The sequence below is a fragment of the Orbicella faveolata genome, unplaced genomic scaffold, assembly GCF_042242905.1.
Source record: "Orbicella faveolata isolate gen_17 unplaced genomic scaffold, um_ofav_v1 contig_26, whole genome shotgun sequence".
Classification (NCBI taxonomy): domain Eukaryota; kingdom Metazoa; phylum Cnidaria; class Anthozoa; order Scleractinia; family Merulinidae; genus Orbicella; species Orbicella faveolata.
The window spans coordinates 15109748-15135116 of NW_028301554.1; the positions used below are offsets into that span (position 1 = coordinate 15109748).

Genomic DNA, 25369 nt, shown 5'->3' on the forward strand with positions numbered 1-25369 from the left:
TTGGCGCCGAGGCTAATATTTCAGCCCGGGCTGAAATTCGTTATGTTATCGCAACAAAATTTCAGCTCCCCTAGCCGGGCTGAAATTCGCCATGTAATCAGGCCCTAAAACAACATTTAAAGAGTGCCTTGCAAACTTCAAACGACGCCTCGAAGCACGCGGGTATCCGAAGAAATATATAGAAAGGTCCCTGTCAGAGGTCATCTTTGACTCAAGACAATCGGCTCTTAAACCGCAAAAACAAATAACAGGCAGTCGAAAACTGCTTGTGGATGCCGGTAGTTTTGTAGGGAGATTGAAGGAATTTATTAAAAAATTGTAAGTGCAAGATTACCTAAAAGAGCAGTACACCTTCGACAGCAGATAGGAGATAATAAATTTATGCAAGAGACAAGTTTTGGCATTATGCCTTTAAGACAAAATGCCCCTGTCCCCCCGCCTCCTCCCCAACAGCATATAGAAGAGATAGGAAAGGTTTTAGAATACAAGTAAATTTTCTGCATGTAGTGGTAAAAGAAGAATAAGGCTACCATGTGCCAAGGAAACAACATTTCTACTGATGAACGTTAACTCAAATAGAGTGGATTGTAATAATTATTGTTCTTAGAATTAACAGGTAAAAAAATCAGTGGGTGAGTTCTTATAAGTTGTTTAAAAGTAACTCAACACTCTACGATATTTAAAATGCACAAAGTGAAACAGTGAGGTAACCTCTGTTAATTTGGAAGGTATCTTGTAACTATGTTGTAACTGACCTGGTATTCAAAACATTAATGTAAGGATGGCATTGGAATTGTATGTTTCTTTAATGTTGCTTTTGGGCGATAATAAAATTACTGTTTCAGTACATTAACACAAGGGGATATCGCCCAAGTACTCATGTTCGCATGAGAGAGAGAAATTAATAGTAAAGGAATACAAATTAACAACAACGGTTAAGTAACAACTGCATACAATATTAATGGAGGGTAGTACTATTAACCCATTTGTGTGGTTTTGTCTGCCATAAATGCTTATCCCTACCCTCCAATATATTTTGTCGAAGTTTCTTAATTGAAGCTGTTTATCGTATTATTAAAGGAACTAAACGTGACAGTGCTTTTGTTTTCTAGGGAATAAATCTTAATATAACTACAAGGAGACTTTCCACGAAATCACTTGAGTTGTTTTGTCTGCTACATTGTATGTTTTCATCCCGTCTGCAACATAACTTTCTTCAAGTGTTCTTATGGCATTTCAGATAACAACTGACAGTGAGTCGGTTGTTTTGAGGAGGCTGCTTATAGTATTATTAAGGGAAGTAAACTTGGGAATGTTTTTATCCTGCATTGATTAATAACAATTTGTACAAATAATATTTTCTTTTTCAAGTACTTAAAAGAGTAGTTATGTTGCAGTTGTTAGAGTTTTCCTTACTGTAAGGGGAGGCAAAGTCTGCATGCGAGCCAAGTGGCCCATCAGGCCGGAGCTTATCCCGGTTTCTGTAGCATGAAGCGACTAGGAGTATTTCTACTCCCCCTGGATGGGATGCTAGTCCATCGCAGGGTTACCCCCAGCATTAAGTTCGCCGGTACCCATTTATACACCTGGGTGGAGAGAGGCACTGTGAGAGTAAAGTGTCTTGCCCAAGAACACAACACAATGTCCCCGGCCAGGGCTCGAACCCAGACCACTCGATCTGGAGACGAGCGCACTAACCATGAGGCTACCGCGCCTCCCTTACTGTAAGGGGAGGAACTGTGAAATTACTTGAGTTGCTTTGTCTGCTATAATTTTCCTATCCCCTGCTTGCAACATGATTTTTCTCAAGTCTTCTAGTGGGATATCAGATAAGGACATCCGACAATCTGTTGTTTTGAAGAAGCTGATAATGGCATCGTTAAAGCTAGTAAACTTGAGCATCTTTTTGTCCTTCATGGATTGAATGACAATTTGAGCAACTAATTTCGTATTACATATGCTTGAAAGAGTAGTTATGTCGCAATTGTTACAAGTTATAGTTTCCTCTTCAAGTTGTGCTTCACTGATGGTCATGTTGCATACTATGCAAGAGGCTGTTGTAAATAAGTTAGGGACTGGAGCTGGTTTGACCTGCGCGGTCTGAGTCGAGTCTCGTAATTGACACTTGAAAAACGTGTGCAAAAAAGGAATCGGAGAGAATGGAAAGGAGTCTAGCGTGGACATTGATCTATCTCTGTATTACGGAAAATATCTATCGGAACACGGAATTAACTCTTAGAACAACATTGTAATATCTCGGAATCTATCAAAGGATCAAAAGAAAGAGTATGGATCGATACAACAGAGGCCGTACGTTTGATGTGCACACCAATGCAGTGGCCTTCAATTGTGTTGTCTTGTATTTCTGGTGTGGTCAGATTGATATTGTGTAAATCTTCAATTTCTTGAGGGTCAGTGAGTTCACTTGTATTTAAGTACTTTATGTCGTCAAAGATACCAACTTTCAAATTCTTGAAAAGATACGTTTTCCCTGCTTGAATTTTGTCAATTACGCTTTCCCAGAGGACTAGTTTAACTGAGTTAGTTTCATCTGCTATTAATAGACAATCAGTTTTGTATTTTGCTTTTTCGCCGTCTTTTACAATAGCTTGCTTATTTTCCTGTTTTTAAGGTCTTTTGCTTTGACTTCTAATGTTTCATATACATCTTTTTCCAGTGCTTCGGTAATGGTGCATAACTGGTTGCTGAAGTGTTCATTAAAGGTATAGGGCAGTGAAGTTGGAGTTACCTTTGCATGTTTTGCAATTGTGAATTCTTGTTCTTGTTTGTGAAATCTTTTTGATGCTGTTTGCTTCACTCCTGTGATTTTTACTGGTGATTTATTAAGGAACGCTTGTTTTAAATTCTGCGCTTTTGAGGTAAATAACAGACAGTACGGACTGCTTCGTCCTGTCCTGTTTGAATGCGACAGTTGAAGTAGTTGGTTGTGGAATTCCTTGCAGTTTGTACTTCTGTTAATAAGTGCACATATCCTTCAATGGATTCGTCTAGGAAAAAATTTAGAAGAACAGTTTAGTAATTTGTATTTATCGTCAGTCAATTTTGTAGAATCGAAGAATGTCTATTTAATGGTGACCCATTAGGCAGCCACTTCATATTAAGCAGCCAAAAGTATTGTCAGGATTTTAATATTATTTTTTTTAATTAATTGCTACTTACACTGCTTACAATACAATATTAATGTAGTTACTTACACTACTTACAAAAAACTTATTAATTACGCCACTTACGATACTAACACTTACTCTATATAATACGCATACTCACACTACTAACAATACTAATACTTACACTGCTTACAATACAACATAATTAGATTACTTGCCCTACTTACAATTCTAGCACGGTAAGATCATACCAGTTTACTCCTGTCACTAATGTACATTCCGAGTTGCAAATTACAGAAAATATGCATGGTATATATGCGCCTTGTTTCTTTTCCTTTCATTTTTATTTTCGTTTTCAGGGGACTAGAGTCAAGTTGTCAAGAGATTACAAAAGAGGCAACAGAGGCTCCCACTTTTTTAAAACGATTGTAGTTGTATTTTTTTCCATTTCATAGATATGTTTTAAATACAGTAAGAAATCATTTAGTTTTGGAGAACATTTTTTCTGTCTACATAGCCAAATGTAATATTTAGCATTTAAGCAGCAGAAGTTAATTTGGAGTTTATGTTTAGAGCTATCCGGCCTTAGGTCCAGTGCTGTATCAGGCTCTAAGGGTGTCTCTTTGGCAATAACTTGGCAAGACTGTAGCCATACTTCAAAATTCGTCCAAAAATATTGAGTTTTTGGGCAAGCCCAAAATAAATGTGCAAGTTTCTCTGTTTCTCTTTCGCAGAAAGTGCATTTCTCGCTATCGACGAGACCAATTTTTTTCAAGAAGTTGTTCGTTGATATTCGTCTATGAAGAAATTTAAAATTGAAAGTTATAAGTTTTGTGCTCTTTGTACATTGAAAAGCCATTTGGTAAACCTCTTTCCAGTTGAGCTCTTGTTTTGTTGTGAGAGTGACGTCTTCCTGCCACTTTTGTTGACTTTGGTTGGGTGGTTCACTTTTTCCTGATACAAGTTTCTTATATACTAGTCTACTAGGTTTTTTGCTTTTTAAAAATTTTGACAAGAAACTTTCGTGTTTAATAGAGGTTCTGATGTTATGGGGTATATATCTTTGAAGAAGTTTTATTGAAGAAATGATTCCAAGAAAGGTTAAAGGTCGGGCTGTCAGGTCATGTATAGTTTGGAAAGCAGTGAGCGAGAGAAACTTTCCGGAGTCATCCATTAAATGTTCTACTTTTGTTATTCCTTTGAGGAACCATTCTTTAAAAAACACTGGTCTATTCCCAACTCTTATTAGTGAATTATACCATAAGGGCGATGACCGAAAGTGATAATCTGATACAATCTTTTCTTCATAATTGGCTTCTGACCAGATTTCAAGAATTTCTTTGAAAAAAGGATCTGATACTTTAATAATGTTACGACTGTCTTTTATGTTTAGATTTCCAGTTAGTGATTTTAATAATAACTGTAAATAGAACTGCTATAAAGCAGCCACTGCCACCATTTGAATGTTCTACTGTTTTTACTCCCATTGAGTAATCAGCATATCAGGGTCACAACCAGACTTTTGACATAGATGCGGCAAGTTCTGTGATTGCCAAAGGCATGAGCTGCTAGGGGGGGTCTGTGGGCATGCCCCCCAGAAATTTTCGAAATCTAGAGTCTCTCAAATTCTATTTTCAGTATTTTTTTAAAGAAATTTCATTTGAAAATGCAATCTCATTCAACTGGGGATTATTTTGCCACCTAACTGTATTTTGTTTTTAATTTTGGGTTAAAATCTAGATGAGGCAAGTACCTTCCATGTCTCTTTGTAGTTACAGCCCTGAGCAAGAGTGTAATATAAGAACAATGAACTTGGATATATAGAGAAGAGGTAGAGTCGAAAGTGACAATTGATAAAATCATTCAAACACAAGTTTGGTGCAGTCTTTATGAGATTTCAAGATGAACTGCTAATGAGTAGCCAATATACCTATTAGGTGGCTAGTTGTCAGTTCTCCAAGGGTTGTTTCTAACAGGGGTTGTATAGTGTATACAAGCTTTTTTTTACCTGACTCTTTACTTTTGGTACTGATCTTTGTTGTTGATGTATTTTTACTGAAAGAAAAGAAAATAGATTATTAGATTTGCATTAAGTTAATGTACATGCAATTGCATTCACTTGCCTATAATGACTATTGGTTAATGTATTTAAAGGGTCTTATTAGGATACAAAAACTTACCTTGAGTTTGATTCCATGTTTGGAATGTCAGTAACTGTGAAATAAAAGTAACAATATTGACTGAGATAATTTCTATATTTGTACTAAAATGAACTACTTTGTAATGTGGTTCCTTTAGTACTTGTATATGTGCAATGTAAATGATCATGTAATGTAAATGACCATGTGACATGCAGTTAAGCGAAGGAAAGCCTGTTTTGTTAACTTAACAGTTAAACACACTTAAAGAGTTTTGGCTGCTGAGGAAAAATTAATTTTTTTTTTTTTTTAATCACCAGTTCAACTTCATTTTGCTTGTGAAAATCGTTGTTTTATTTAAATGCCTTCGAACTTTCAAGTTAACGATGAATCATAGACGTTTGAAACCCTGCCTTACATTATCAAATCTCTTTCCCTATTGTTTTGGAAAAGACTTTGATATTTAAGCTAAATCACTAAAGCAATCAACAAGTGCACAAACTGATTTGTGATCTGTAAAATATGTTTCAAGTATTTGTACTTTAATATTTGATATTGGTATGATCTATACAAGTCTTGTTATCAGTGGTGTAACATGACACAAGCTGTTTATATCCATGATCTCTAACAAATAAGTTATAAAGTGATGTTCTTTCTGTGGTTTTTAGCCAGTCAATATTGAAGTCGCCAATAAAAGCATTGAGTAGCAAGGCCTGTAAAGAAAGGACATTTGAAAGAGCAGAACACATTTGCACTATAGGTACACTTGGTGAGCGATATATGCCAAATATATGTATGTGTGGAGCAGTCATTAGTCTGATAGCAGTTATTTCAATTCCATGAGAATTACGGGAGTATGGATAACCAGGATAGTAATCAATACGACTATAAACTGCTGTACCTCCATATGGTCGGAGATTATTAGTTGTTATTCTACCAACATTTCTGAAGAAGTATAGTTATCAATAACATATAAACTGTTGTCATCAGAATGGCTGAATCTGGTCTCTGAAAAAATATTTACATCAGTACTCGAGTAGTTCAAGTCAGTGCACACATCTTCAATGTGTCTATGTAAAGACCTTGCGTTTAAATAACAAAGTTTTAATGGCACTTCGCTTGCATTGTAAATGGGATTTATACACAAATGTAATTTAGCTTCAGTTCTTAACCTTCGCATTTCTTTCTGCACATCGGTATTTACAGCTATTTCCTCTTCACAAAGGTTTATTATGTTAAGCCTTCCATTGTTGTTACTCTGCTTAAACCTACATAATGAATATGAGGTATTGTTTTTTTAGTATCAAAGTTGACAACTATTTTAGGAACCGTATCACCTAATGGGACCTGTGAATGGTTTTTGCAGCAGCAGGACGCAGTGGGAATTGTTTTCTTATGACCTGTACTGTTCTATTTTTACCTACTGCGAACTGTGATGTAACTGGTTTGATGGGTGTCCATAAAGGTTCAATGCCTTGCACATAGAGATGTCTATTATCATGTCTTGTTTTCTCACCAATATCTACACAATCAAATTGTACCCATATAATACCTGAAGGTTTGCCAGTTTGTTGTAGTTGAATAAGTTTGACTATATTAGCAGCACCATTTGTCAATTAAGCCACCATCAACTCTTATATTAAGAGAGATATCTGTCCTTTCACCTACTGCTAGGTTCAACACTGTATGCAATTGACTTGTTTTATTTGGTTGATCAAGTGGAATTTGTTTTAGTATTTTTTTCCCTGAGTGTCTGAGATTGAGCTCCAATGACAGTGTCATGTGCTTTGATTGGGTACTTAGGACCAGACATAGCATTGTGAGCTCTGTCGTTGAAATTGTTTACTTTAGCATTCTGTATGAATAAGTGAGGTATATCAAGATATTCGTTGCTGTTGGAATCTATTAACCTCTCTTTAAACTTCATAATACCTTGACAGGTATGTTTACCTTCTCTCAATCTGTTATCATCATGTGAATGTGAGGTGAACCTCTTTGTTGGTATTCAACTCTATAAAACCAGTCAGAAATTTTTCCTAATGGTTCAGCATTGCTTAGCAGAAAATGCCTTAGGAAAGTATTCACTTGATAGTCAAAATGTCTAGCACATGTGACAGGATCACTTTGGATCAATCTACACTTTTCCTCCCAGTTTAAATTCACTAGTTCATCGTTAGTAAATTGCTTGTGATCAACCAGTTGACCAAGAATTCTAAGAAGGTGAATCCACTGTGTTTCTGCTGATGAGAAACTAGAAAACAAAGTAGCTGTGCCAAGTTGTCTTATCATAGCAAATAGATCTCTTTTAGCTTGTTCAAAATATGAAGGGGATCCCCTTGAAGCTTTCAGGAATTTGTATCCCTCGTCATGATGTACTAGCTTTTCCAATCCTCCATCTTTCTTTAAATCCCCAGCTTTTAAAGACTTATTATTTCTATGGCATTTTCTTAAAGCAACTTGTGATTTTCCTACTAGAATTTTCATCTGCAATTTTTTTGTTTTATAAAAATGTTTTCCACATTCATTGCAGCTCTAGGGTCTGACCTTCTCAGTTCTGACTTACAGATGTCACTATAAAGAACTTTGACTAACCGATCTTTGTGACCAGGTCTTTTTTGTCCAAGAAATATTCCCAGATATGCTAATTCTTCAGAATATTCATCTCTGAATATACTCAACGGCACATTACCCTCTGCTGGTGCTAAATTAAGAATGCGCTGCTGTTCATTATGATCGACATAATCTGGTGGTGTTAGCAAAGTATCGGTCACACCTGCACAAATTTCGGCTTCATCTTCACTCCATTCGTCTTCGTCATTTTGTGACAATTCTTCATTGTTTTTTTATTTTCAATCAAGACTTCATTCTCATCATCATTGCTTTCAATGTCTCCAGCCAATGCTTCATTGTAGTTGTTTAACCAGTTTTCATTCAGTGCAATACCTTCCTCTTTATACAGAACTGTTGTTCAAAAGCCAAATTAGCCGTGGCAACATACCAACAGTACTGCTCACATCAGCTGGTACATTAACAATTTTAACATGTATTTTCAGTTACTTTCCTCTTGGTGCCTGCATAAGTTTTTGAAAAGCAATTCTGGGTGCAATTAATCTACACTCTAGTTCATTTAGATCAAAGAATGGTGGTTTGTGTGGAAATTGCATTCTGTTTACTAAAGCACATGGTGGAACTTTGTTTTTACTCAAATAGTTAGAACATGTTTTACAAACCCATTCAATATTTTTTGACACTTTTCTTACCACTAAGGTATTTATGAATATCAGGATTCTTTTGTTTTAGATTACTAGTATGAATGACACTATGTTTGTAAAACAGCTGATCGCAACAAGTGCAAATATACAATGGCCCTTGAGAGACCATGTCATGAAACTTTGAAATACAATACTGGATGTTTTGTTTCTGTGCTCTATAATTCTTCATGTATTGATTATTTTTTTCTCTTTCCTCCTTAGAAATGCCCTTTTCTGCTTTTCTTTTTTTTTCTATATTCTTTCATGTAGACGCTATTGTGTGCTTTGCGGTCATGGTTTATTTGAAAGTCACAAGGTGCACGATTTCACAAAACTTTTCAGTCCCAGGTTGAGTTGAATTAATTCTGAATTCAGCTTGTAAAGTTGACACGTAATGCATTTCACCAATGTGACCTAAATATATAGACCTTATATTTCCTGTCTCAGTATTCATAGGTTCAACCAGGGTCAAATCTGAAAAATTTGCATTCTTAAGTTCAGTGAATCTGCAACAGCTTGTATAACAATGTGATCAGCCCATGTTCCCTGCATAGACATACAAGATAAATATCTTAACCACGATCCATCCACATTGCTTTCTATAAATCGCTCAGGATTATTTCTCAAATACTGGACAGCCATTGCTCTAATTTCTAAGTGACAGTTTGAGTCACCACATAACTGGTGTGATACTGATTTAAAAAAGCAGTCATCTCCCCCACCAACATCAAGTGGTCTTAATCCATGTCTTAGTAGCCTTGAGCTCAATAGCAATTCAGGTGTGGTTTTGCATACTAATGTTGATGAACTAATTCTGCCAACTGCAACTGGACCTGGATTTAATTCAACACCTCCGGAGAGTAAAATATTTCTTTTTGAAACATTAAATGCAAACGACCATGTTATACACTTTTTAAATCAAAAAAAATAATTACTGAAGAAACTAGTTTGCCTTTCAATGTGTCTGATTTTCCACCATTTATAATTCGTAGCAATGTTGTGACAAACAGATGAAGCATGAACTGATTTTTTAACCACATGTTTTACTTTCAATCTCAATTTTCGAAATTTCAAAGAATGACTTACTTTTCGCAATGAAATTCCAGATGGTTCTCTATCTCGAGATTTAAGCTTACGTGATTTTACTGCTAACTGCTTGAACGGTGAACGTGATCTAAAATGCACATCGTTTTTCACACTTCTGACAGTTTTAAATACGTTGTTATGTACTTTTGTATCAGAATCAACAGCTGCATTGTACTGTACAGAACCAGGCACAGCTTTCATGAAACCTGCAACACGGGAGAATTTCGCATTCACATTGCTTTGAACAACAGACCTATCCACAGAACGATTTCTGCAAAATATTTTGTTATAAACGAAATTACGTGTTGTTGTCGTTGTCTCCCGAAGGAGGTTCATTGTCTCCCGAAGGAGGTTCGTTGTCTCCCGAAGGAGATTCATTGTCTCCCAAAGGAGGTTGAATCATTGTCTCCCGAAAGAGACTTTGTGTGTCCCAAAAGATAGTGACAATTTTCAAATCGGAATTAGTGCAGAGCACTCCTTCCAAGTGCTTTTCAGTGGCAACACGGTCAGCACTTTGACAGATGTGATAATCGGCACGTCGTGCACAGTCACTTCCAAACAAAGACCATAAATTAAGATCATTTGTGCTTAAGAGTGCCTGCCTGTAAAAATCAGACAAATTCTTAATTTCACAGCAAGGGTCGAAAATTCGATTTTGCTCATATTCTTATGGTAGATAGGCTAGGGCATGACAAAAACTACTGGATAGTTTTTTTGGCAAAATATCCTTTTATTTCAAAGAAATATGCAAATTACCAAATTCCGTTTAAATCGTCATTTGACGCACCATTTTATCAAGCAAGTTTGATAGCCTTGCATGCAAAACCACATCATTCTTCCGTCTTTAAAACACTCAAATATGTTTGTGCAATGTTTAAATGTGTACTGGGTTGATTTTAGGGAATGTTGCGTTGTCCTTTTGGGTGCAAAATAATTAAATTTCGAAGACATGTATTTCATTCACTTAAAAGTACTTCGTGAATATAATTAATTTTCACCATGTGCGAAACCTTCAAATGGATTAAGCTTCTGGTGGTTGAATTGCAGAAGGATGGTCTAGTCAGATTCCTGTAAAAATTTCTTTGGGCAAATGATTGTGAGCGACGCGAGAGCTTTTTAAAGTACGTCAAAAATGCAAATATTTGACCATGCGGCGTCAAATTTCAATTTACGGGTTAGACGTATATTTTAGCATGCCACATGACTTGACCTATAATAAGTTGAAATAGACACAGAGCTGATAATTTCGAAATGTTCTAACCTTATTTGTTGTAAAAGGCAGGTCCAAAGTCGATTTGACGTGTTTCTAGTCGATCTCTCACCATTCGTTGCACATAAAGCAGAAGCTTGCTTTTGTTTACACAAGGTTAACATCCGATGTACATCGCCTACTGTCAACCTATTATTGGTCGAATACCATGAATCTGTGACCATCTTTCTGTGGATATGAACATCACTGCATCTAAGTCAAAGACGGCTGAGTCATTTGTAGATAGTTGCTTGCTTTGCACCATGTCAAAATATTACATTTGATCGATTGCTGACCATTGCTGATAAGCATGTCTGCGCAGCACAATCTTACAGCCGTTATTTGTTCGTCACACAATGCTGTCACGGCATATGCTACTCATTTTGATCTAATTTGTATAGAGCACTCTCAGGATAAGTGGAAAAAATTAATCATTGTTCATCTGTTTGTTCATATATATAATATGCGAATATTTATATAATCGTATTCTGTAGTGTACGTGGCCTCGGTCCAAAAAGCGTTTGTTGTACGTTCTGATATTTCAGACAACAGCTGATAAAGCTAGTGCTTGTATTCACTGGAATTTTAAAAAAAATCGCCATAAACAAATTATAGAACAATGAAGCAAGAACTAGCTGAAATAAAAATAGGAAATCACAACGTGTCTAATTTGTAAGAAAAACAGACTAAATTTAATTAGTACATAATTACATGAGTATACTAAATAGCCCTGGCCATGCCATTTGATTTGGTGTATTTTGTTTGCTTAGTGGCGAGGCATTGGTATGTTTGTAACAGAAAATAGAGGACTGTTGTCAATACAGTCCAAAATTACTGTCAGTAAAATATTGTAAATAAAACAACTATTGACCGGTTAACTCCGCGGCCACCATTTGGTCGTTCTGATAAGGGTTTCGTTATTGTCTTTACCACTATTAAGCGGCCACCCAAGATTTAAAAGCTTTGTTTTGGAAAGGGCAACGGGAGATAAGAGTCTGAAATTGAAGGTGCATGACGAGTGATAATTCAAACACACGTCTGTCTTGATTGTCTTGAATTGACTCCATGTTCACCAAGAAATTTATGACCCGATAGTGAAAAATTAAATATTCAAGGTACACCAACATCTAGCCCCATTAAGAGGTCACCACCCCTTTCCCCGAGGGTAGCCCACTGCATTACATGTAAACCAAAAATAATTGCACAGCGCGAAAAGACCTCCGTGTGAGTTTAGCGTTACAGTATTACGCAGGGCATGTAGGTAGCGGTGGTCGAGTAAAAGATAACAACAGGGGTAATAATAAACTATTCATTCTTTTCATTTCTTAATTTAATCGCTTCCTACTCGACACGATTGTGTGCTCCCAGTGGTTCCAAGCCTTATGGAGCCTTACGTATTAGGATAGAAATTGTCCTACCTCTACCCCCGCCTCTACCCCCTAAAATGGGATGACAGCATTGCGTGACGAACAAGCTGCAAGCAAGCATTCAAGCGATCAAACCATGGTGATCAAACGTAATATTTTGGTGTAGTGCAAAGCAAGCAACTATCTACAAATGACTTAGCCGTTTTTGACTTAGATGCAGTGGTGATCATATGTGTCGAAAGAGGGTCACAGATTCATGGTATTCGACCATTAAGTAAGTTGATAGTTGGCGATGTACATCGGACGTTATGTAGACAAAGTAAACTTCTGCTTCATGTGCGACGAATGGTGAGAGAAACAAGTCAAATCGGCTTTGGACCTGCCTTTCAACAGCAAACGAGGTTAGAACATTTCGAAATTATCAGCTCTGTGTCTATTTCAACTTATTATAGGTCAAGTCATGTGGCGCATGCTAAAATATACGTCTAACCCGTAAATTGAAATTTGACGCCGATGGTCAAATATTTGCATTTTTGACGTACTTTGAAAAGCTCTCGCGTCGCTCACAATCATTTGCTCAAAGAAATTTTTACAGGAATCTGACTAGACCATCCTTCTGCAATTCAACCACCAGAAGCTTAATCCATTTGAAGGTTTCGCACATGGTGAAAATTAATTATATTCACGAAGTACTTTTAAGTGAATGAAATACATGTCTTCGAAATTTAATTATTTTGCACCCAAAAGGACAACGCAACATTCCCTAAAATCAACCCAGTACACATTTAAACATTGTACAAAAATATTTGAGTGTTTTAAAGACGGAAGACTGATGTGGTTTTGCATGCGAGGCTATCAAACTTGCTCGATAAAATGGTGCGTCAAATGACGATTTTAACGGAATTTGGTAATTTGCATATTTCTTTGAAATAAAAGGATATTTTGCCAAAAAAACTATCCAGTAGTTTTTGTCATTTCCTCGCCTATCTATCATGAAAATATGAGCGAAATTGAATTTTCGACCCTTGCCGAGTTATTTTCCATTTTTATGGACAGGGACTCTTAAATGCCAGTTAAAAGCATTGCGGATTGCCGAACTCTTGACAACATTTTTCAAATGCGTCACTCGATAGTTGTCAAACAAAGACCTCCGCTCATCCACCGTCTCTCTTCCAAAATCTCGAACAGTGCGTGAAACATCGAATAGTTCTTTACAAACATACGATTTACAAATTTTTCGAAAGCTGTGCCTGATTACGTGGGTAAAATAGAAAGAAAACATTATAAACTTACCAAAATTCGCCGTCACTCGCTACTTCGCTTCTGACCTGAACCCAGCAAAATACGTGGCTGTTTCACTTGTTTGTCGTCTTTCCATCGGTATGACAGCCAAAGCATTTCCGAGCGTTTGAGGATATTTATCACAGACCATATTTGGAAGATCGGATTTATCCGTATCGTAACCGTTGACGATCGTAGAGACCCGTCCAAAGTCGTAGAATAGGTCGACTACCGAAAACAACTCGTGCTACATCGAAATGTAATTGACGGTAAATCGATTGCGTTTCTCGTGATCTGATTAGCTCCCGAAGCTTCTATTGTTACATTACAACATGACGGCAAAGAGGATGCCGGTATCTAGGATACGGCATCCACAAAAACGGCAGAGAGACTATTACCTTCTGTCACTACATACCACCCTGCAGTAGAGAAACTTAACAAAATCGTGATGGAAAACTGGAGTTTCATAGAAAATCAGCCTCTGTTGAAAACAATTTTTAAAAAGTCTCCGATCATATCTTACAAAAGAGGTAAATCTCTAAAAGACATGCTTGTAAGAGCAAAACTATAATTTGAAGGCTTTTGATAATGCGACGCAACCAGAAAAACCACATTGGAAGTCCATGCATAGCCTGCGAACGCAGACGTATTTCCGGCTGTCACAGCTTGAAATACGTCTGCGTTCGCGGGCTAGTCCGTGCAGGCCTGTCTCTGTTTTTCCTTTCTAGCGACAGCGAATGAAATTTAGCAAATTAATTTCTAGCGACAGCGATTTTTTTGTAGCGAATGCGAGTTATTAAACTTAAGCGACAGTGAATAAAATTTAGCGACAGCGAATTGGGTTTAGCGACAGCGAATGAAATTTAGCGAATGCCAATTAAGTTTAGCGACAGCGAATGACATTTAGCGAATGCGAATTAAGTTTAGTCACAGGGAATAAAATTTAGCGACAGCGAATGAAATTTAGCGAATGCAAATTAATTTTTAGCGGCAGCAAATGGAATTTAGCGACAGCGAATTGAAGTTTAGCGACAGCGAATTACGTTAAGCGACAGCGAATTAAGTTTGGCGACAGCGAATTAGATTTAGCGAATATTGAAACAAATGGCCGACCATAGGCGTTTAACCGTTGTGAACTGTGACGATGTGGCGACTTCCTGTTGGTCATTGTGCTAATTTGGTTTGTTACTATTCTAACCATCGATCTTAAGGTTGGACTTTTGTCGATATGGCAGTGTAAACAAAGCATATCTTGCATAGCAAGAGCATATCTTGGGCCATGCACACCTTGTCGATTCCCGGAGAGTAATCAAATCTTTAATAATAGTTACTGTCTACAGCATTGACTTCAATTAACTTCCAATATTAAAAAGAGTTGGTTGTTCAACAATTGTTCTTAAACTGAACAAAAGAATTTCTTGTTTAACTGACAATCTTGGCTCTCGCACTTGATCACAATATTCGACCCTACCGGAAACGTCTTTATGTAAAAGTACACAAGCAGAATTTCATGGCTTGTTTGCTGTAACTAACTAAGAAGTGATCGAAGTAACTGAAGTACAGAAGCGGAATTTCGTAGTTTGTTTGCTAATAATTAATAAAAATTCACCAAACTAGTCAAACTAACTAAAGTTTCATGGTTCGTTTACAACAGATAACTGCAAAATGATTAAAGCAACCGACTAAAGTACGGAAGCGGAATTTCATATTTGGTTTATCAAAACTAACTTTAAAATGATGGAAGAACTTATCTGGAAAATTTCTTAACGAATACTGCACTAGAAAATTTACTTCTACGGTATCTATTTTAATCTCTTTTCCTAAGCCCCGATTAATACAAGTATAAGTCGTGACAATGACTTCGTGGGCAGGATAGGAGAAATACCTCCATGAAGTTCTTCTATGAACCAGGATGGTCACACCGGTACTCTTGGAGTAAATCTTCCCGCAGTTTCTGGAACTCAAAATCGCTGTCCGGCAGGAACTCCTTCACTGTTTTACCTTCCAAGTAATCGAAATATGGCCACATGAGCTCGTCATCCTGGCCGTACTTGTAGCATTGAATGGTTGCACAGAACAGCTGATCCGACTCATTTGTCAGCTTGTGCGTTTGGAACCAGTTGGGAGAGATCCAGGTTACATCACCTTGGATTGCTGTGAAATTCATTAGCTCTTCTTGGCTTTCCTCGTCATCCCACGTTTTGTTGTAAACTGTAACTTTTACCGCTCCATACAGAACTTTTATCACGGCGAAGGCGTTGCCATGGTTATGGATTGGACTCTCGGATGTCGCCGGCCAAATCTCTAACACGTACGGGATTCCTGGCGAGGAGCCGCGATCGGATCCCACGGTCACTCTCAGATATTGAAAGTCGCCTCTTGCCTCCTTTTCCTTAAGCTTTTTGTTAAGGATTTTGCCCTCCGTGTTGATGCTGTAGTTGATTGCGTCGGAGAGTCTGGGATTGCTGTAGGGCCAATTTAAGGCTACGCCTGGGGAGCTAACATTTTCGTACAATTCTCGGCAAGTGGCTGGCAGGCTCGCTGACATCGTGAAGTGATTGGTAGACAGTATGTCAAGTGTTGCTTTGGAACTGTCGAGAACCAGAGGAGACCAGTTGTACGTCAGAGGGTGAGGATAAAAAGATACCTTCTTTTGCACGTCGACGAGTGATTGTAGCTTTATTTGATCAGCTTGACAAATAGAGCGATATGCTTGGGTAGCCCGATCATGCATGTTAACCTGTGACAAGGATAAGAACGTTCCACACTGTTTTGGATCTTCAAGCATTGCCAGGACTTCAATTCCTTCGACGTCTTTGATGACGATCTCTTTCGTTGTGTCTGGACGAAAGATGAATTCCCAGGGATCCGGATCTTCTTCCGTTTCTGGGAAAGGGAAGCTTTTCGTTAACAGAGTGGTTTGTTCCATGATGTATCCCTTGCCGTACTTCAGGACCCTGTCATTACGATTGAAACTGAACCAGTAGGAAACTTTTTTCCCTTCCTCTAGACCTCCACTTGGTTCAGTACGCGGTCCCAGTTCGATCTCAAAGTATGGTCTTTTAGCTTTCAAGATCGCTTCTCTTGTGCTTATTTCGACCTCGACATATCCCTCCTCGTCTGCCTCCTCATCTGTCTGCATTTTGTTAACACATATCGGTTGCAGTGCCGGCCGGATGCGGATCGCAAACGTTGTGCGCCTCTTGATGTTAGCTGAAACGACTCCTTCTCCGCTCAAAGGAAGGGGCTTACAGAATGTGGTCTTGATAGGTAGCCAGGGTACTACGGCAGACGCTGAGTCAGTTGTCTGCTGTACGGGAGCCAGTCTTCTTCGCTTCGATTCCATTTGTGTTGTTCCTCGGGCTGTGTTCTTCCTCAAACGCTGACAGTTTAACTCTGATCACTCAGACTTTAGGATTGGTTGAGATCAATGTGTTTGTGAAACGGGGCTCTTCGCACTGATATGAAATTCATATCTTTGATTATATTTATACCTGATTGACGTAAACGAAACAGTTCAAAACCCTATTCACCTTGGTCACACCCAGGGTCGCAGACAATTGAAACTGACTAGGATCCAATATTAAAGCACGTACATTGTAAAACAAATGAGAGTAAGTTGTTTCCTGTTAAAGCAAAATTTTAATTTATGCATATGTATACGTCCTAGTGATCACGTAAATTTTCGTGAAAGATATTTAGAAATATTACCTGTTTGGGCAACGAGTTCTTTCACGATGATCAATTAATCATTTGATTCCTTATTTTTGTTCACTATACTCTGCGATTCATCGTTGATTCTTCATCGCTTTTAATGCTGAGTTGAACATAATACTTTTTATTGACCTTAGTCGCATCACTGAACTGGAAATGTGTTTTTTACTCTGCAATCCAATCAGAATCCGGAATGACGGTAGCTACGTGACCCATTGTCAAAACAACGCTAATTTAAAATTCCTGCTATTATTCCTGCTGAAAAGAGAGCAGACTTGTACTTACGTAGTGCACGTTATGATTACGTATTTTGAAAGATCTCTAGAAATATCGTATCATTAACAAAAAAAATGCTCTTCACACCAAGCTCAGTTATCAGGGAGCTCTTCTTCTTATGGCTATATTCTGATTCTGTCTTGAAAACTTTGTTTCTACCATGATGAGAGCACTTAAAAAAACAATTAAACCACTGAAGCCAGTATAAATTTACCTTTGTCTACTTAACTTCTTAAGTGCTGGAATCAGGCCAGAATTCGAAATTAGCTTATTAGTTTTCAAGTCACGAAAGGTGGTTCTCTATCAAAAAAAAAAAAATCTTAAATGCACGTGCGAACCATAGTCACATCCGATTCTTTGCTGAATTAAGACTGGAATCAGACATGAAAATACGACTTATTCTATACCTTCTATGCCTTGTGTCAGTCACTAGGTGCATGAGCAGTGGTAATGGCAAAGATATGTCTTTTGGTTAACAAGTTTCTTCAGACCGTTTACTTCTCTTTGCAGAAGTTCAAATTACGAAATCGATCACGGAACCGTTGACCATGACGAGTTCAGAATATAATAGAGATCCACGCCACCGCAAACGTCTAACTGTGGTTTGAGGTTACACGTTTGACGTCCGCCCTTCAGGCGTTAGTCGATTTACAATGAAGTAAACTGGAGCGCACAGAATGCATTGAAAATTGTCCAAATTACGCCTAAGACAATAGAACAAAAAATAGTAGGTTTTCTGGCTTGCGTAGCTTTCTAAAGAAACATTCAACTTAAGACGTCGCCATATTGGATTTCCAATTAGGATCAGTGCATCTCTACAACCCAGGAGTGCTCAACCGGAAAAATTTTAAAATTGACTTGTTGTTGCTCGAAAGTATTAATTGACATCCAATAAGAGATAAATAGTTAATAATTAACAACCGTGGGAAAATAATATCCGCTCCGCACCGCCAGCTAGTAGAAGATAGCTAAATGAAGTTGCCAGCCAGGAACCGTTTGGGGAATGCTTTTTCCCAGCCAGCACAACTTAAGAAACGCTGGTTTTCCCAGCAATTTTTACATTACTTTTTGCGCCAGCCAGGAAGAGTATAAATAACTTTTTAATTCAATTTTAATTTAATTAATTGAGTTAGTTAAATTAAAATTCCGTTGAATCTAATTAATTAATCAATTACTTAATTTGACTCAGTTATAATTAATCGATTAATTAATTATAATTAATTAATTAATTAATTATAACTAAATTAACTAGTGAACATGAAAAAACAAAATTTTACTTACCTCAAAAAGGAAACACTACAATTATCATTGAATGGCAGTAAGATTAGGACAGTTCTCCATCCATGCAATAATTCAGCTAGCAGTAATTTATAGCCCTCTGCAAAACAATTGTCGCTGAATGTATCATAACTGAACTGTGTCCAAGGCCACTAAGACTACAAGAACTCATTGCTCCATTCAGCTGTTAATGAAAAATGCAAAGTATTTTGCATTTTTTCCTCCAAATGTATACAGGCTTCAATGGAGATGTAGCATGCATAAAAAAAAGTAAAATCCAATAGAATTAGATGTTTGTTGTAAAAAAATCTATAGAAACCATTTATTTTGCCATAAAATGATCAATACCTAGAAAAGTAAAACTTACGATAAATTAATTGCTTAACTACCACTGCTGTTTAGGGTTGTCAGCGTTTTTAGGAAACCAATACCGCAACGAACCCAGGTTCAGACTGCCTTAGTTACCTTTTGAAACTGGTAGATAATTTCAAATGTACTATAGTGGATTTTATGCTCGGATCTGTTCAATACTTAGAGTTAGCTCTACTAATTTGCAAATTGTAATTGAATTTTTCCTCTCAGTCCATAATGGGAGGAACAAGGGCTGGAAATGAACCCCGAGCTCGCACATTCCAGTTTTTAAACTGCTCTGGTGTACCTGCCCGCTTCAAACTTAACGACATAACTTTTTGACAGCCCCGAGTATATCTTTAAGTATTGGTGGCACTTATGAGAAATCGTACCTGTTCCTCAGAATCTATAATCCAGACGGTATTAATTGCCCCTTACTAGCTACAAATAGAAAAACTCGACATTGAGAAAAACTAGCGGACATTTTGAACTAGTTTTCATTCTCGGGCTAGAGCAATATTAATAGTTCATTCGTTTGCAAATTTTGAAAGAATTGTGAGAAAACAAAACTGCTCTGGTGCACCTGCCCCTTCAACCATAGTCCCAACTACAAGTGAATATATGAAAGACCATATATCTTCTTATAATCCCAACTGCAGCTCCGAGTCAAGTGTTGGCGGCACTTGTGAGAAATCGTACCCAGAATCTATAATCCAAAACATCCTAATCCTCGTTAGCAGATGCACTAAAGAAAGTGCATTCTTGCCCAAACAGCGTCCCTCTAGGAAGCTACAACATCATCTAACGATCTATTTTTCTAACTGACCATACGCAAAAATGGCTACCAATGCCCTCTGTTGTCTGGTCACGTTTCTTATAACGTGATCACACTAAAAAAGCAAATGGAACAAAATACTAAAAACGCTTTGGCGTTTTTTGGTTTAAAGGTTACAAAGTAGAGACTTATTTAACGGATTATAAAAGAATAAAACGCTTCTGGCCTACGTAGCCTCGTTTTCACTTTTTTGATAACGTATATGTAATTATGATCTCCAATTAGAGAAGAAGATAGCCTTAAAACTCGACACAGTGATTTATTTTGTCCTAATCTTCAAGGTAAATAGTTTTAATTCCTTTAGGGAAGTGTTTCTTCTGGGCGACATACATTTAGGCTGCCAGTTTTGCATTGGATCTTTTCTACTGGAAGCTTTCGAGTTTCTGACAGAAAACTGAATCTTGCTACTGATTAATTATATCTGATTTAAACGCTACTAATTATTTAATATGCTTTACTAAACAAAACGTTTGCCAGGAAGGCACTATCTTGACCTCGACGCTTGTAAACTGCATAATTCCAGTTTTCATTTGCATAACACTTCTTCTAACTGCTTATGTCAGATGCTCAACAACCATCACCACGTCCGACGCTAGCATTTCTACCAGAAATTAGTAATATGAAGCTGACCATATGTCTACTTATTTTCGTGAAACTGAGCTGTTAAAAAGAGCTTTCCTTAGAATCTTTTTGCAGTCCTTAACGTTATTATATGAGGTGAATTACCTACCTGAATTACAGTGTTGACGCAAAATGGTCTCACAGTCAACTCTCTCTTTCAACCTGTGTAAAAAGGAAAGGAACACATTTAGCATGCGCGCGTTGATCTTTATCTTGAAAAATGGTATTGACTTTTTTGACCTTCAAAAGGAAAAATTGACAGTCTTGTACCTTTATCTTTGAAATTGCCTAATAAAACTAAAAAAACACTCTTCCCTTCATAAAAAAACTCGTGTCTAACTGTTAAAAAAACACCTCTATATGGACGCAAGTCCCTTTTTTTCCCTTTTCAAATTGCAGGAAAGCCTATATCATACCTGAAATGCAATTTGTTCAGCAAAACACCAACAAAGTACTCCACGTTTCACTCTAGAACCTGCGAAGAAACTTACATCATGTGAACACAATAAAATACAATAGCGAAGAACAGTCGTAAATAATAACACTTCACGTAAATGGGTATAATTGTTTAAAATAACCTATATGTAACTGCACTTCTTCTAAGTAAAATCTTTGTAAACCCTTCAATGATTAGGAAACTGTCATAAATTAAAAAACACTCATACAGTTGAATAGTAACAAACTACGATGTTCAAGGAACCTTCAGGAGAACCAAAGAGTGTTTTGAGGTATTTCTCTTAGTATAGGTAGTGAATTTCTTTTTTTTTTCTGCAGTTTTCGAAAACCTTGTTACAGCATTCATCTAGTTAAATAAACTGTAGGAGTTTTGGAATCCCTTGCGAGATCACAAACACTTCTCTAATATAAGTTAAGATGTTCAAAAGAAGTTTTGGAATCACGTAGGGGTTAAACCACCCCTCAAATGTTTCGTCAGTTCTTGGGTATTTCACATTATTTCGTATTACTTAAAAAGTATTGACTCTTTCTACACCAAACTTGGCAGATGAGCAGGAGACCTATTGCCAATTCTATTTACGTGAAAAATGTCAGTAAATGTCAAAGTTGTGACGTCACAGTGATGACGTCATGTTTTTTGCCACTTTTGAAGTTTTTAATATGCATATTTTTACTGTGTTCGAAAGAGCACATCAAGGGGAGTTGAAAACTGAAAAAAATTTTGTCCATATCACAAAAATTAAATGAAATATGGCATTTTTAAATATGAAAAATAATTCTGCAAAATATGGAGTCCCCCTCTTGAGAAAAATCCCCAAATTGGAGCCGTAATTTTGTTCCAGCAAATGTAGCTATGTTGCACATGTGATGTGCCAGATGACTAAAGCAAAAATAACGAAGAAAATCGGAATAAAAAATTATCCCTCTAGTGTTATTGCGTTAAAATTAGTTTTGTTACGTCATAACCTGTGACGTCACCCGTTTTTTACTATTAATACCATCCTAACAAAGCCGAAAATCAAATTTCTTAAACCATACGATTTTTGACAACATCAAGCTTGCTATTTTTCTAGATTATTAGCCTTCCTAGAATAAACCTGAAAAAAATAAACCAGAGAGACTGACTTGAGAAGGATAGTATGGTTAAGCAAATTCCGGGGGGGGGGGGCAACAAAAAAATATTTAACTTACCATATCTCGAAAAATAATCATCATAGCAAAAAACGGTTTCCGGCATTTTACTCCTCAAGTCAAGGCCTTTCCAATGACATAATCTTTTTTATCAGATTTTACAAAAATTGGAGCACGTTTTGGTGACGTCATCAAATATGACGTCATAATCTGACATTTTGTCACAACTTCCAAATTAAAATAAACTGGAGAACAAAGAAAGCTCATCTGCCAAACTTGGTCCAGAAATATATAAACCAAGCAAATATAGCCTTCATGAAACATTAGGAGGGTGGTTTGGCGCTTACGTGAATCCCTTGCGAGATCACAAACACTTTTCTAAAGTAAGTTCAGATGTTACGAAGTTTTGGAATCCCTTGCGAGATCACAAACACTTTTCTAAAGTAAGTTAAGATGTTACGAAGTTTTGGAATCCCTTGCGAGATCACAAACACTTCTCTAGAGTAAGTTAAGATGTTTAGAAGAAGTTTTGGAATCCCTTGCAAGATCACAAACACATCTCTAAAATAAGTTAAGGTGTTCAGAAGAAGTTTTGGAATCCCTTGCGAGATCACAAACACTTTTCTAAACTAAATAAAGATGTTACGAAGTTTTGGAATCCCTTGCGAGATCACAAACACATCTCTAAAATAAGTTAAGGTGTTCAGGAGAAGTTTTGGAATCCCTTGCGAGATCACAAACACATCTCTAAAATAAGTTAAGGTGTTCAGGAGAAGTTTTGGAATCCCTTGCGAGATCACAAACACTTTTCTAAACTAAATAAAGATGTTACGAAGTTTTGGAATCCCTTGCGAGATCACAAACACTTTTCTAAAGTAAGTTAAGATGTTACGAAGTTTTGGAATCCCTTGCGAGATCACAAACACTTCTCTAAAATAAGTTAAGATGTTTAGAAGAAGTTTTGGAATCCCTTGCGAGATCACAAACACTTCTCTAAAATAAGGTAAGGTGTTCAGAAGAAGTTGTGAAATCCCTTGCGAGATCACAAACACTTTTCTAAAGTAAGTAAAGATGTTACGAAGTTTTGGAATCCCTTGCGAGATCACAAACACTTCTCTAAAATAAGTTAAGATGTTTAGAAGAAGTTTTGGAATCCCTTGCGAGATCACAAACACTTCTCTAAAATAAGGTAAGGTGTTCAGAAGAAGTTGTGGAATCCCTTGCGAGATCACAAACACTTTTCTAAAGTAAGTAAAGATGTTACGAAGTTTTGGAATCCCTTGCGAGATCACAAACACTTCTCTAAAATAAGGGACCGTTCATTTTTTATAAGGTAGGGGGGGCTGGTGGGATTTGGGGGCGGGGGCCATGCGAAAAAAATAGCTTTCGAGGGGGGGCCATCCCAAAAAAATAAGGGAAAAAGGGGGGTCACGTGAAATATTTTAGTAAAACTTTAAAATGGCATAATGTTTGAATATCAAAAAAATTGCTATAGAATAAACATAGAAGGCAGGATACAAATTTATTACAAACTTTCCTTCTGCTTTAAAAAAACGTTTGGCCACAACAAGCATTTGTAGCTACTGAAAAGAAGTATTTAACACTGTTATTTTCGAATGCAACTTTCACTGGCACTCATCTTCATCTTCGCTGTCGTCGAGTTCTTCGTCGCCGCTTGTGCTGCTATGGGAGTCTCTTTCACCAATGCTGCAAGAAGCAGCAATGCTTTCCGTCAGAGTGTACTCTTCAGGGTACATGAAGGTGCAAACATAATCTCTAACTTCCTGCTCAAGGTTTGTGGTGAAATAATTCCCTTTCAAGAGCTGTGCGATGTATGGCCCATCTCTTCTAAATAACGACGTGGCAACATCCTCAACTTTAATACACTCTTCCGGGACGGCCGTTCTAGGAGGGTACACCAGGCATTGTGGAAGATCATTTCCTAGCGGGTTTCCAACACAGATTCCATAAACTCGTTGGACGTTGTTTTCAGTCCGCTTCCTCTTTCTTTCATTTGACATTCTGCGGTTTTCTTTTTTCCTTCTCCTTTTGTTGATGTGCTGTTTGAGTGTGCCTTGAATATGCTGTTATAATTGCTCTTCTTATTTTCTAGTGCTTCCATGTCCTGCGTGGCCTTCGTCAACTTAGCTTCTATACATTTGATCTGTTTTACATTAAAACTGTGGGCAAATTCTTCGCCCTGCTTTAAAGCAAGCCCATTGGACTGAAAGAGTGTGGAATCATGTTCCTTTACATCTTTCAATATGACATTCAACTTTTCCACAATTGCTCTGAGCTCTTTGATGGAGAAGTTCAGTTTTCTTCCATCACTGGGCTTCAACTGGTACCCTGGCATGGAAAACTCACCCACCCTTTCTGAACAGCCATCCGCACTTAGAAAGATTGCTCCTTTTGCTTGTAAGATGTCAAACTGCCTGGATCGTTCAGCTGTAAACCTTTTCTTAAACGACTCGTCGCTTTCGTCATTATTGCGCATTTTGGAATTTTGCGCATTTAAAAAGCAGCAAGAGTGAGAAAGTAGAGGCAATTGTAAGACATTCATGCTTGCAGCAGAAGAGTCCTCTCAGAGCTGGCCAACCAACACTGAGAAATGCCAGGACATTGACACAAAATGACAACAGGGCAAGTGCTGACAGCAGTGAAACAGATGAAAGTGACAATGATGAGTATGACAGTGATGCCATTGACTCTGGGGGAGAAGATGACTTAAATGACGTCATTCTTGCATTCATCAATTCAGAGGAGGAAGATGCCAATGAGAGGCCAAATGCCACACGCTCAGGGCGAGCCATAACTAGGAGATCCGAAATTGACTTCTCTTTCTTTTGATTTGTTTTTTAAACAACAGCTCTCTGTCGTATAGGGATTGTAAATATTGTCTTCATAGTGAGCACAATAACGTGAAGTAGGGGGATAATAGAGAAATATTAAAAAAGTTGAAATCTAAATATTGTTTGTTCAATTTTTTTTTTTTGGGGGGGGGGGTCATCCCAAAAAATGACCGCTATAAAGGGGGGGCCATGTGAAAAAATTGGTAAGCTGAGGGGGGGGGTCATGCGATTTTTAAATGGTGCTTCCCAAATCCCACCAGCCCCCCCTCCCTCATAAAAAATGAACGGTCCCTAAGGTAAGGTGTTCAGAAGAAGTTGTGGAATCCCTTGCGAGATCACAAACACTTTTCTAAAG

The 25369-nt window shown here is 37.4% G+C and overlaps 1 long non-coding RNA gene and 1 pseudogene across 4 annotated transcripts in view; both read right to left on the reverse strand.

The window, feature by feature from the left end:
- Positions 1 to 282: 282 nt before the first annotated feature.
- The window catches only part of LOC149108256 (uncharacterized), a 33806-nt gene continuing 8719 nt past the window's right edge, over positions 283 to 25369 (reverse strand). The window contains exons 4-9 of one of the 4 annotated variants that reach the window (XR_016209047.1): positions 20992 to 21050; positions 20685 to 20737; positions 18772 to 18868; positions 5309 to 5342; positions 5137 to 5183; positions 283 to 3008 (exon numbers count right to left, since the gene is read on the reverse strand). This is a non-coding gene — a long non-coding RNA (uncharacterized LOC149108256). Of the gene's footprint in view, positions 3009 to 5136; positions 5184 to 5308; positions 5343 to 10864; positions 12719 to 13512; positions 13695 to 18771; positions 18953 to 20684; positions 20738 to 20991; positions 21051 to 25369 lie in introns of those variants that run through there. The other 3 variants (XR_016209045.1, XR_016209044.1, XR_016209046.1) reach the window with 3 other exon arrangements.
- LOC149108257 (uncharacterized) lies at positions 7134 to 10847 on the reverse strand (annotated as a pseudogene).